The sequence below is a fragment of the Nerophis lumbriciformis genome, linkage group LG01 (assembly GCF_033978685.3).
Source record: "Nerophis lumbriciformis linkage group LG01, RoL_Nlum_v2.1, whole genome shotgun sequence".
NCBI lineage: Eukaryota > Metazoa > Chordata > Actinopteri > Syngnathiformes > Syngnathidae > Nerophis > Nerophis lumbriciformis.
Genome location: NC_084548.2, coordinates 30,162,659 through 30,175,234, shown reverse-complemented (window position 1 = coordinate 30,175,234; position 12,576 = coordinate 30,162,659). Strand labels below are relative to the sequence as shown.

Sequence of the window (12,576 nt, the reverse complement as noted above, 5' to 3'; positions counted from 1 at the left end):
GGCTTTTCAACTTTGCGCCTATAACAATCCGGATGGTTCTTTTCTTCTTTGGTCCGGAGGACACGACATCCACAATTTCCAAAAACAATTTGAAATGTGGACTCGTCAGACCACAGAACACTTTTCCCCTTTGTATCAGTCCATCTTAGATGAGCTCAGGCCCAGCGAAGCCGACGGCGTTACTGGGTGTTGTTGATAAACGGTTTTTGCCTTGCATAGGAGAGTTTTAACTTGCACTTACAGATGTAGCTATCAACTGTAGTTACTGACAGTGGGTTTATAAAGTGTTCCTGAGCCCATGTGGTGATATCCCTTACACACTGATGTCGCTTGTTGATGCAATACAGCCTGAGTGATCGAAGGTCACGGGCTTAGCTGCTTACGTGCAGTGATTTCTCCAGATTCTCTGAACCCTTTGATGATATTACGGACCGTAGATGGTGAAATCCCTAAATTCCTTGCAATAGCTGGTTGAGAAAGGTTTTTCTTAAACTGTTCAACAATTTGCTCATGCATTTGTTGACAATGGTCACCCTCGCCCCATCCTTGTTTGTGAATGACTGAGCATTTCATGGAATCTACTTTTATACCCAATCATGGCACCCACCTGTTCCCAATTTGCCTGTTCACCTGTGGGATGTTCCAAATAAGTGTTTGATGAGCATTCCTCAACTTTATCAGTATTTATTGCCACCTTTCCCAGCTTCTTTGTCACGTGTTGCTGGCATCAAATTCTAATGTTAATGATTATTTGCAAAAAAAAAAAAAGTTTATCAGTTTGAACATCAAATATGTTGTCTTTTTAGCATATTCAACTGAATATGGGTTGAAAATGATTGTATTCCGTTTATATTTACATCTAACACAATTTCCCAACTCATATAGAAACGGGGTTTGTACACAAATAGGGAAAAATTTAAGTAATACAATAATCCATAAAGTTGCTTTGAAGCAAGATAGCATCCGCTGACAGGTCTCTTGACAGGTCTCTAGTCGCCGTCTGACGTCATCCATCGCGGCGTGTTTGCGTGGCATTAATAGCCATCTTGCTTAAAGATGTTTCAGTTCCTTCTGTCTCTTAACTCTACAACTGGACGATTGAACATTACACTTGATCACTGAGTCTTTTTACCTGTTCTGTTCACACTACACAGACACATACATGGTCAGTAGCTGTCAACACTCAATATAGCTTTTGGTCCATCTTTTATATACGTCTGTGTGCATAAACACAAAGCTTGTTCTATTGTTGCAAAATGCACTCCCACATAACATGCTAATTGATTGTATTGATTCATATGATATATTTGATATATCATGTAAAAGGTCTGTGCTCTGCACATGTATGCTATACATCAATAATATTTCCAGCTGAGTGTAATTGTTATGAATAGAAACACAGTGATGGATCTGTGAGCTCTTTACAAGATGATGACATAACTACATTAGCAAACATAGTTTACTTGCTTAAGACTTTACAAAGTGGATGTTGATAAAATACTTCCCTGCTGTGAGATGTTACATCATGTTGAACAACCACTTGTGCTAATAAAAAAACGTAATAAAAATGCATTTTTCCCACATCTTTATTCACACCAATTACATATAGTACCGATAAGAGTACTTATAAATACTGGTATCGATAACAAATATTGATAAGGGTATTGTACCGATAAAATCTGACCGACATACATCCCTAGTTATAACACCTCTCTACTTGATGCAGAGCTTGCTTTTCTCTGTATTTAATTGTTGTTACGTGAGCAAACAACGGTAAAAACCTGGTAGCTTTTTCAAGTGTTTTGTTTAAATCTTCTTTTCTAAAAGTGTAAGGATTGCAATGCACTGAATTTGTTAGTTCTACTATTTGTTCATAATTAATACAGGAACCGCCTGTTTTGTCTGTCTACTTAAAAAAAACAAAAAAACTCAATGACATTGTTCTGAGCTGATACATGATGCATTTAATTTTTTTTTTCACTATGCAAAGATTCCACCTACATCAAATCGTAATGTTTTAAAAAGTATAGTTCAAAAATTGTATTGTAACTCATGTATCTAAATTCATATCAGGTTGCCATTTTAAGGTAGAGATGCATGGAAGTAGAATTGTCTCACATCAACTTATAGATCTCAATATGATATTAATACAAACGCATATATCAATAAATATACAAATACAAATGTGATATACAAATAAATAAATAGTTTGTATAAATAAACGCATATTTGTAAATATAGTTTTGAGATTTGAAAATGTATACAAATAACATTTATAAATATCAAAATATGACATATATATAGCCCTGCGATGAGGTGGCGACTTGTCCAGGGTGTACCCGGCCTTTCGCCCGATTGTAGCTGAGATAGGCTCCAGCGTCCCCCGCGACCCCGAAGGGAATAAGCGGTAGAAAATGGATGGATGGACATATATATAAATCAAGAATTTGTATAAAGAAACATGTATTTGTAAATATATTTTTGAGATTTGAATATAAATATGCTTGATTTTGTATTTGTATTTGTATTGAATTTGCATATGTGGATTGTTTTTTTGCTTTTGTGTCGATGAGACATTTCTACCACAAACCAGATGCACGAATAAATGTGACCTACACACTCCCCTGAACAATCAGCAGAGGACACTGCAACCAGAGTGGTCTGGGTCACAGAGCATATATGCAAAATTCCCGGAGTTCTCTGCACAAAAACAATCCACGCCTTTACAGAGAGAATGCACAACAGGCCTGAGCTAGCTAACGTTAGCGTTGTATTAGCTAATGCTAATTTATCCAGTTTATATGAAAGACTGTGCTAGCTGCTTATTTTATTGTATCAATGCCATTTAATGACCTTGTCCCGATGTAGATACTGATCTCTTATCAGTGCAATGTGTGGCTCTGGCTGCATTGCCCTCTGCTGGTTGTTCAGGGGAGTGTGTAGGTCACATTTATTTGACACAAAAGCAAAAAAGTGATCCACATATGCAAATTCAATACAAATACAAATACAAAATCAATTTATAGTCAAATCTCAAAAATATATTTACAAATACACGTTTATTCATTGAAATTATTGGTTTATTTGTATGTCACATTTTTATATTTATAAATGTTATTTGTATATATTTTCAAATCTCAAAAATATATTTACAAATACACGTTTATTTATACAAATTATTTATTTATTTGTATATCAAATTTGTATTTGTATATTTATTAGTATATGCATATGTATTAATATCATATTGATATATATAAGTTGATGTGAGACAATTCTACTTCTATAGAGATGCACACCCCTAAAAAGTATGCATTCCGTATTGAGCTGTCAAGGGACACTCTTTGTCCCTTATTTTTATTACCGTGAAAATTAAAAATAGTCTGTGAAAGATCAGTAGATTATTTCAAACGAGAAGAGCTTCACAACAGTCTACAGTGCTACAGGCTAAGATAATGGATAACAGCATGACTGTTCGGTCACCTCTCAAACTCATTGTCGCTCGTTGGCCTTTTTTGGCCTTGGCTGCGGTCACTTTTCCTCAGTGTGGCGGAAGCTAGATAGCCAGAATTAACTGCCTAGCTTCTGGTAATCTGACTCCAAATGTGACTTTTTTACCACAATGACATTTTCTCTTGTTGTTAGTATAATAATGCCTTGTTCTCAAAACACTAGTTGTGTATTTAAGTTGTTGAACAAAATCATAATGTGTCCAGCTTTATGATAGTAACACGGCAGGAGTCTAACAGGTACCCGGTAATATAGTAACTCATTAAAGGATCAAATGATATTTGCTTCAACTCTTAATATTTTATAAGTGTTCAATTCTGACTTTTTGCTTATTGACAAATTAAGACAAAATAGCATGAAAATAACAACAACACTGTTTGAGTAGAGATCCGCTTTATAAATAAAGCACAATTGAAATGTTGCCAGTCATATTAATAAAACAGAACTATCACACCTGACCTTTTGTCAAAGTAGTTCTCATCGTGATGAAAGAAGAAGACTTGTTCTATAATTGAGTGGGACACTGAATTTATTCCGTTTTAAGTTAAGCAGGACAGACTACTGTTGAAGAAAGATGTTTATTTTATTCTGTTAAGTTCATCAGGTAATATTTTTCTACTAAAGACAACATCTATATATTTTATTCGATTATTTTAGTTATTATGCACACAAAAAATTATTAATAAATATTTAGTTTCCCATGTACAGTATTCGTATTACTCTCAAACCTGCACATTTAATTAAACTTCTCTTGGAGTCAAATAGTATACAATTATGTGTGTGTAGATTGTCAGTCATCAGGTCATATACTCCACAAAGTTTGAATGGAAGCAACTCTGAAACATCTTCACAAAACAAAAAGTCGATAATATCGTATAAAAGTTATGATAAAAAATCAGGAGGAATAAAGTGACTCGTTTGACACAATGTATATCTCTGTTAGATAACTTGTACTCTACCTCTCAAAACCCAGATACTTACTGTATAAGGAAAGTCTCTCTATACAGGCAGAACTTGATGTCCTTGCGACAGACCGTGCTCCTGAACAAATACTCTGTTCAAGATCTCAGTTTTATGAACATGGCGATAAAGCTGTTAAGCTATTAGCTCACCAGTTTCGCCTAATATCAGCATGCCTTTATATTCCGCAGATTGAATCTGATGTAGGTATATTTACGAATGATCTTGAAATCAATATTGTATTTAGGAATTTCTATGCGTCCATCTACTCATCTTCTCATTGTTCTACTCCTGAGCTTGATAATTATTTTGCCAATCTGGACATCCCTTGGTTGATCAGTCTGCTGCGGAAGAGACCAATTACGGCTGCGTAATTAATTGTTACAGCGTTACCACTACATAATGGAAAATCCCCGGGACCAGATGGCTATCCTCCCGAAATGTTCAAAACATTTTGGCATAAGCTAGCCCCCCTATTATTGGACATGTACAATGAATATTTTGAATCTGGCCGTCTTCCGCAAATGCGCGAACAAGCTTCAATTCTCTCCTGTTAAAAAAAGGCACTTTGTTTTGTCCTAATAGCCTGCAAAATGTAAACTGCTGGCTTTACGTCTGGATATTATTCACTTTTCTATCATTAATGTGTTTTTATGCAAACAGGTTTTATTCGCAGTAGGCACTCCTTTTCTAATCTTTGATGTCTTTTCAATATATTGTATGATGTGCCTGCTCTTAATTAACACTGAAGAGGCAGTAATATATATGTATGCTGAAAAGGCATTTGACAGAGTGGAGTGGAATTATCTATTTTATGTCCAGGAGAGATTCGGTTTTGGTAACATTTTTATTTCATTGATTAAGCTCATATATTTATCTCCAGGACAAAACATATTAAATCACAATATTTTCGCCTTTACAGTTCCACATGGCAGGGCTGCCCCCTGAGCCCATTGCTTTTTGCTCTTGCCCATTGAGCATCTCTCAATAGAGCTTCGTACCAACCCGCTTATTACGGTCATATGTAGACACAATATGTAGGTAATGTATCTCTATGCAGATGACCTCCTTCTAAAAGTCACTGACAGCTATGTCTTGGTTCCGGCTGCCTTAAGTACTCTCCAAGCTTTTGGACATGTGTTTGGTTACAAATTGAATTTGGGTAAAAGTGAAATGTTTCCTATAAATTCTGCTGCTAAGACATATTCTCTGCACATTTTCCCATTTAGAATTGCCTCGCAAAGTTTCACATACTTGGGTGTCCAGGTCACACAAGAACTTTATAAAGCCAACTTTGTTCCACTGTTGTCCGGAATCCAGGGAGATTTTGATCGCTGGTCCTTACTTAATTTATCTACAGTGGCTTGTGTCAAAATAAATGTACTTCGTATACCACTTTTTCTCTCCCAGTCGTTCTTTTGAAATTAGATACTCAGATTTTAGACGCCATTTGGAGTAAAAAGACTCACTGGTTACATAAACAATATTGGCAAAGGTGGCCCTTTGTGGATAGTATAAAACTCATTTCACACAAATACAAAAAGGACAAAAGAAATTAGGTTACCGAGCTCTGCAAGGTGTTAGTGCATGTGCCTCACAATACGAAGGTCCTGCGTTCGATCCCCGGGCTCGGGGTCTTTCTGTGTGGAGTTTGCATGTTCTCCCCATGACTGCGTGGGTTCCGTCCGGCTTCCTCCCTCCTCCAAAAGACATGCGCCTGGGGATAGGTTGCTTGGCAACACTAAATAAAGTTAAAGTACCAATGATTGTCACACACACTAGGTGTGGTGAAATTATTGTCCCTAGTGTGTGAAAGTGGGTGTGAATGTTGTCTGTCTATCTTTGTTGGCCCTGCGATGAGGTGGCGACTTGTCGAGGGTGTACCCCGCCTACTGCCCGAATGCAGCTGAGATAGGCTCCAGCAACCCCGAAAGGGACAAGCAGTCAAAAATGGATGGACTATGACTTAATAACTTAATAAGACTTTACAAACTGGATGAAAAGCCTTTGTATCCAATGACTGTCAAAAGTAGGGATGCAACGATTAACTGGTTTTACTATTAACTGTGAAAGTCTGTGATTAAAAACGTCACTGTTATTCAATCGCAAAGCCTCCACTACACCATGTGCTTCAGCCCTCCTTATTGCTATAAACAGAAATTATACTGATGAATTATTTTTGGCAAAACCTGCACAGAACGAAACACAGACACACTACTATGCTACATTAGCTTAAAAATGGCAACAGGACAAAGCAGCGAACTGTGACCATCTAAAAAATTAGATTTTTGGGGGGAATGACCAGAGAGCCATTGAAGTCGATAGATCACGCATTTGAAAACCTGCTGAAAGAAAGTTGCGGCTAAAGGGTCTATTACAGGGGTGTCAAACTCAAATACAGAGTGGGCCAAAATTTAAAACTGAACAAATCCGCGGGCCAAGGTTGAACAAATTAACCTTTTTGATAGGGACCCAAACAAGTTTTGCATTAAATATTGAACAAGCAAGGCTTATATAACTTTATAGTGACATGCAAAATCGAGTTTCAAATAATAATAATAATAATAAAAAAATATCAATGGCATATCAAATACAATTTAAATCAAAATTGAATACCTCTTTTCTATTTGCAGCCTTCTTGAAAATAAAATAATGAATAAACCAACCATTCAGGACTTTAAACTGCTCAGTTTGCAACACACTGATCTAATCTGATGTGCCCAAGCCAGATACCTGCCATCTTTTCTTGGATGCTAGTTCATTAATGTCGGGGTTCAGGCTTTGAGCTGACGCATCCCTCATTATCGAACGAAGGTGTTCATCAGTCATTATATCTCGTATTCCACAGTCTTGGGGGCGTGCCTTACAGGCACTGCTTTTAAGGTCCTCTACGAGCTGACGTCACGTCCGCTTTTCATCCCTTCTAACAACGTGCCCGCCCAGTCACAAGATATGAGCGGCTCCTGTACGCACACACACGTAAATGCAAAGCATACTTCATCAACATCGATACAGTTTACACTGAGAGTGGCCGTATAAGCAACTTTAACATTGTTAGAAATATACGCCACACTGTGAATCCACACCAAACAAGAATGACAAACACATTTTGGGAGAACATCCGCACAGTAACACAACATAAACACAACAGAACAAATACCCAGAACCCTTTGCAGCACTAACTCTTCCGGGACGCTACAATATACACCTCCGCTACCTCCAAACCCCTCTTGAGGCCATGGCCGTAACTACCATTGGAGACACCGAGGTCATGTCCTCTGTATTTTTCTAAGTGACAAAAAAAAGATGATATAACTGACAAATGTACTTTGTGTAGGACATCGTGTGTACTGTACAACATCATGCGTTATATTTTAAGATCTTTGGTCATGCACAACCCGCCACAACTCCAACAATGGAACGCAATGAAGTCCACTTTTACTTTAAAGATCAACCGATCAGAAATTTGTTGTCAAGATAACATTAACATTAAATCATACTGATGTAACTAATGTTGGTTTCACCTGAATTAAATTGATGTGAAACGCTGTCGGTATTATAACGTTGTCGTGTTAGTCAGGTGCCGCCCCTCCATAAATGTAGAACACATGCTCTAGGTAGGGTTTTGCGATCGGTGGGGGGGTTTTTGCGTGAAGAAGCACATTGAAATGTAAATTATTGAATGACAACGCGCTTCATATAAAATTTTACCCAAACTTATTCCTGGCCACATCATGCTTTGTCACTGGTTAGAATATGAACACACATTTTCTGCATTTTCCTCTGGTGGCTCCGTGGCAGGTGTCATTGGTACTTGCTTTACAAAGCAGAAGGTCTTGGGTTCGAAACCCAGCCACAGTAAGTATTTTGGTACAGTTTTTAAATTAATGATGTTAAAATTGTTTAATATGTATGTTATTATATATGAATAATAAAAACCATTTATTGAGGTAGACCTATCATGTTATATTATCTAACATCTTTGACAATCAGCATGATTTTGTAACAGTCCACTTTTGATTTCAGCCTTTCCAAAGCTTCTCTTAGATCACCATTTTTGACCTTGGTATTTGTCAAATCCTAGTTACGGCCCTGCTCGAGGCTGTAATTTCTGCCAATTTATGCATCTGCAAAGTATTGAGCAAGGGCTGTGAATACTTATGTACATGTGATTTTAATGTTTTTTTATTTTTAATACATTTTAATATTTTTATTTGCACTTAAATTATTATTATATTAATACTTAAAATGTACTTATTTTAGCACCGTGTAACTTTCCTGTAAATTTTCTTCTCATTAATTTTATGAGTACCTTCTTTTGCAGTATATTTGATGGGTATTTATTTTTGTAATCAGCCTGACTTAATCAGAATCAGAATCAGAATCAGCTTTATTGTCATTACGCAAGGTAACGAGATTGAGGCCATTCCATACAGTGCGATGTGTGCATGCTAGAAAAAGAAAAACAATGTGCAAATATATAGAAATATAAAAAATGTAGAAGTGAATGTGAATGAATATATACATGAAAAAACAAAACAAAAACAGGGTGGTTGGTGGAATGGGTTATTGCACCGAAGAGAAGGCAGTTATGAGGGACAATGGGGAAGTCCGTTCAGGATGGTTATGGCCCTGGGGAAGAAGCTGTTCTTTAGCCTGTTTGTTTTGGTTTTAATGCACCTGTAGCGCTTCCCAGAGGGCAGCAGCTATATAAGCCTTGACAATAATCTTTGTGATTGGTTTCATATGATTTGACAAGGTTTATCCTATTAAACTGTAAGTACGTTGCATATAATTATTGAATACAATTCAAATCAAGATTACTAATTCAGTGTTAATAGTTGAGTGGGCCTCAGGCCCTCTGTAGTGGAAACGGATAAGAACCCCTGGTCTACAAAACCCAAAAGCAGTGAAGTCTACAAAACCCAAAACCAGTGAAGTTGGCACGTTTCTGGGTGTTGTTGATAAATGGCTTTTGCTTTGGGATGTTGTGGGATGTTGGATGTTCCAAATAAGTATTTGATGAGCATTACTCAACTTTCTCAGTCTTTTTTGCCACTTGCTTTTTTGAAACATGTTGCAGACATCAAATTCCAAATGAGCTAATATTAGCAAAAAAATAACAAAGTTTAGCAAAAAAAACATCACAACAACTGTCATCAGATTTCGAATATATATGAGAGTATGACATAATGTATTCTTTTAAAGATGACCAATTGTGAGTTTTGCCTTTTTTGGCTTTATAGATATTGTCAATTTTTCCTGGTCTCAAACTGAGCTTGTGGGTTCTAAAAACGGGTTGTAAAAGTGACTGGGGAGAATATACACTAAAGCATAGCCGATACATACTATCGAAACTACAAGGACATGTTTTAATTGTACATTAAAATCTTTATAAGTTCCCTTTAAAGAGCTTTAATCTTCATAACGTGTTATTATTTGACATAGTGAAGTGAAGTAAATTATATTTATATAGCGCTTTTCTCTCGTGGCTCAAAGTACGTTTTGTGTATGCTTCTGTGTGCAGTGTATCAAATGACGGATTGCAAAATTCAAATAGTTTTACTCAATGATTTTAATGATTTTACTTTTGTTCAATCAAAAAACCTATTCTGTACTGATAGATATCTTACATGTAGGTCGACTCAAGAAAATGCATGTTTCTTTTATTTATTACATTTTTCGCTGCTGTTTACGATTTGAACATTTATTGATTAAGCCTGCATATCCTCTCAAAGCTGATGAAGGCTTTTTGTACCAAAAAATACAATTTAATCTATATTGCTTGTATGTTGTATGTGCCCTTCGGATGAGAGTCGTTCTTACATAATGCCATTTTGATATCGAGGGATTAGGCCGTGGTCCTGTCCTGACTCGTCAGCTGGCTGCCCACCCAGTGTAATAACGTCTGCTTTCTCGACAGGGAACTATGTCATATGTTCAATTCCTGGTTATTTTTGCCAGTGTGAGTGAGAGAGCGGGCGAGCTAAAAGCACTTCATTACTGCATGCATGAAGATAATATTAAATGATAAAAACAGCGCTGGTACAAAGTAAGCACAGAGGACATGAGCAAGTGCTTAGGTCATGCACTGGTTTCAAAGACCAAGTAGCAGGTGAATTCTGCTAAGGTCCTTAAGAGGTGGCGCACTGTTGCGTAAATACAGGAGCTTCCTGTGTACTCTGCAGAGCCACAAGGCCTTACCCTCTTGAGAAAAGCAAGCAATTAGCAGGCGCTTGTGTGCTCAGGCACATGGAGTGTGATAAGCATGTGGTGTGAATCTCATCACATGAAGTAGCTCTTTATATGTGGAAGGGAGAAAACCATAAAAGTCTGCACACTTTTAGATCATCTTACCTACAGATAAACACCATGCCGCCCTTTTGGTCTCCTGTTGGCTTTTTGCTTGAATAGTAAGTGAAATGTAAACAGAACTGAGTGCTTGGAGCCATCTGCCTCATGTCACTGCGGCCTAATTCTGTCCTCTGCAGATATCACTCATTCACACTCTTCCCTTTTCTATTTCCTTCCTCATCCTGCTCCTTGCCTCTTGTTTCCTTCCTTCCTTTCCTGAATATCTGTCTTTCACATTATGTTCTATTTTATTTCCTTTTCAACTCATGTTTTCTTTTTTTCACCTTTATTCCCTGCCGTTTCTCTTTGGATTCTTCCTGTTCATCGTTTCGATAATTTTTTTCCCCTTTTAAACTGGAAATAACAGTAAACAATTAAAAGCTAACCTGACCTGTCATAAATTTATTTCACAAAAAATTGTTTCGTGAATTTTATTTATATAGCGCTCTTCTCTAGAGACTCAAAGCACTTTATATGGTGAAACCTATTATCTACATTTTTAAGCTACTTTTAAGCCAGACTGGCTGGCACTGGGGGCTGCTGGCTAAGGTGTCTTGCCCAAGGACACAACGGCAGTGACTAGGATGGCGGAAGCGGGGATCAAACCTGGAACCCTCAAGTTGCTGGCACCGCCGCTCTATCAGCCGAGTCACGTTAATACTATAATTAATAATACTAAAATTATTTTTTAAATTGAGTGTTTTTAATGGGTGAAAATGAGTGTAGCTAAAGACTGAATTTATTTATTGTGTGTATGTTGACAGCACTATTTCACAAAACAAGCATTCCGATACAAAATAAATTCAATTTATAATTGATTATAATCTTCTTGTTATGCTAGGATGTACCAGGATCCTTTAAAATGGTGCAAACCATGAATTTACTTATCCTCTAAACATGTCTAGTGCTTTACAAATAGTGAAATAAACAATTAGAACATGTCAGCTCCTTTTGGAGGTGGTTGAACTAAAAGGCAATACATAACAATTAATCAATAATTGTAAGAAAGATGAGTGTGGTATTTTTTGGTGTTTGTGTATGTGTCGTGCTGTTGGCCTTTGTGTGTTTCCTTTTCTACCCAGGAGATGTCAGTGTGAAACCTTTTTTCACAACATAAGTGTGAGATGGTCTTTAATCCAAACAGTAGATAAGAAATTCCCGTTTCCACTTTCAGCTGCAGACTTGATCCAGTCTAGTGGTCTTATTAATATTTGGTACAGGTTGCACCTCTCTGGGCTCCACATCCCCCTTTTGTCAGTATCCAAATGTAGCCTGTTGACTGAGAGGAGTATCACGTTTATTCTGTAAATGGGAAGTTTATATTCAGGTCACACTTCAGGAATATTGTGACAATTGTGTCTGCCTCCATTATGTTTTAAACAATAAAAACCTTTTTTTTAGTTGTTTTAGATATACCATGACGGTATGACTATTTTGTTGGTTGTTTTTTCATTAAACTTCTTCTTTTACTTATTCAATGTGGCCTGTCCCAAATACACACCGTCAAAAGGTTTGTCAGGAGGCAGGAACCTCAGATGCAAGGAAGATAAGTTGCATAAAATATGATTGTTTATTCCACAGCAGCAGACAAGGCAAACTGGCAAAAAAGTATCTACAGAAAGTGAAGCGAAAAAATACAAAGCACAACTGAGGCAAAAAAGATGGGAATAAACAGTAAATAGTCTAAAACAAAAAGCGAAGCAACACTGTCACAAAAAACATGGCGTGAAGCCAGATAAAAGTAGCAACAAA

The 12,576-nt window shown here is 36.9% G+C and overlaps 1 protein-coding gene across 1 annotated transcript in view; it reads left to right on the top strand.

Annotated features, from left to right (window-relative positions):
- LOC133618606 (adenylate cyclase type 6-like) overlaps nt 1-12,576 on the top strand; it is a 166,032-nt gene that overhangs the window by 82,797 nt on the left and 70,659 nt on the right. The gene's annotated exons all lie outside the window — the stretch shown is intronic.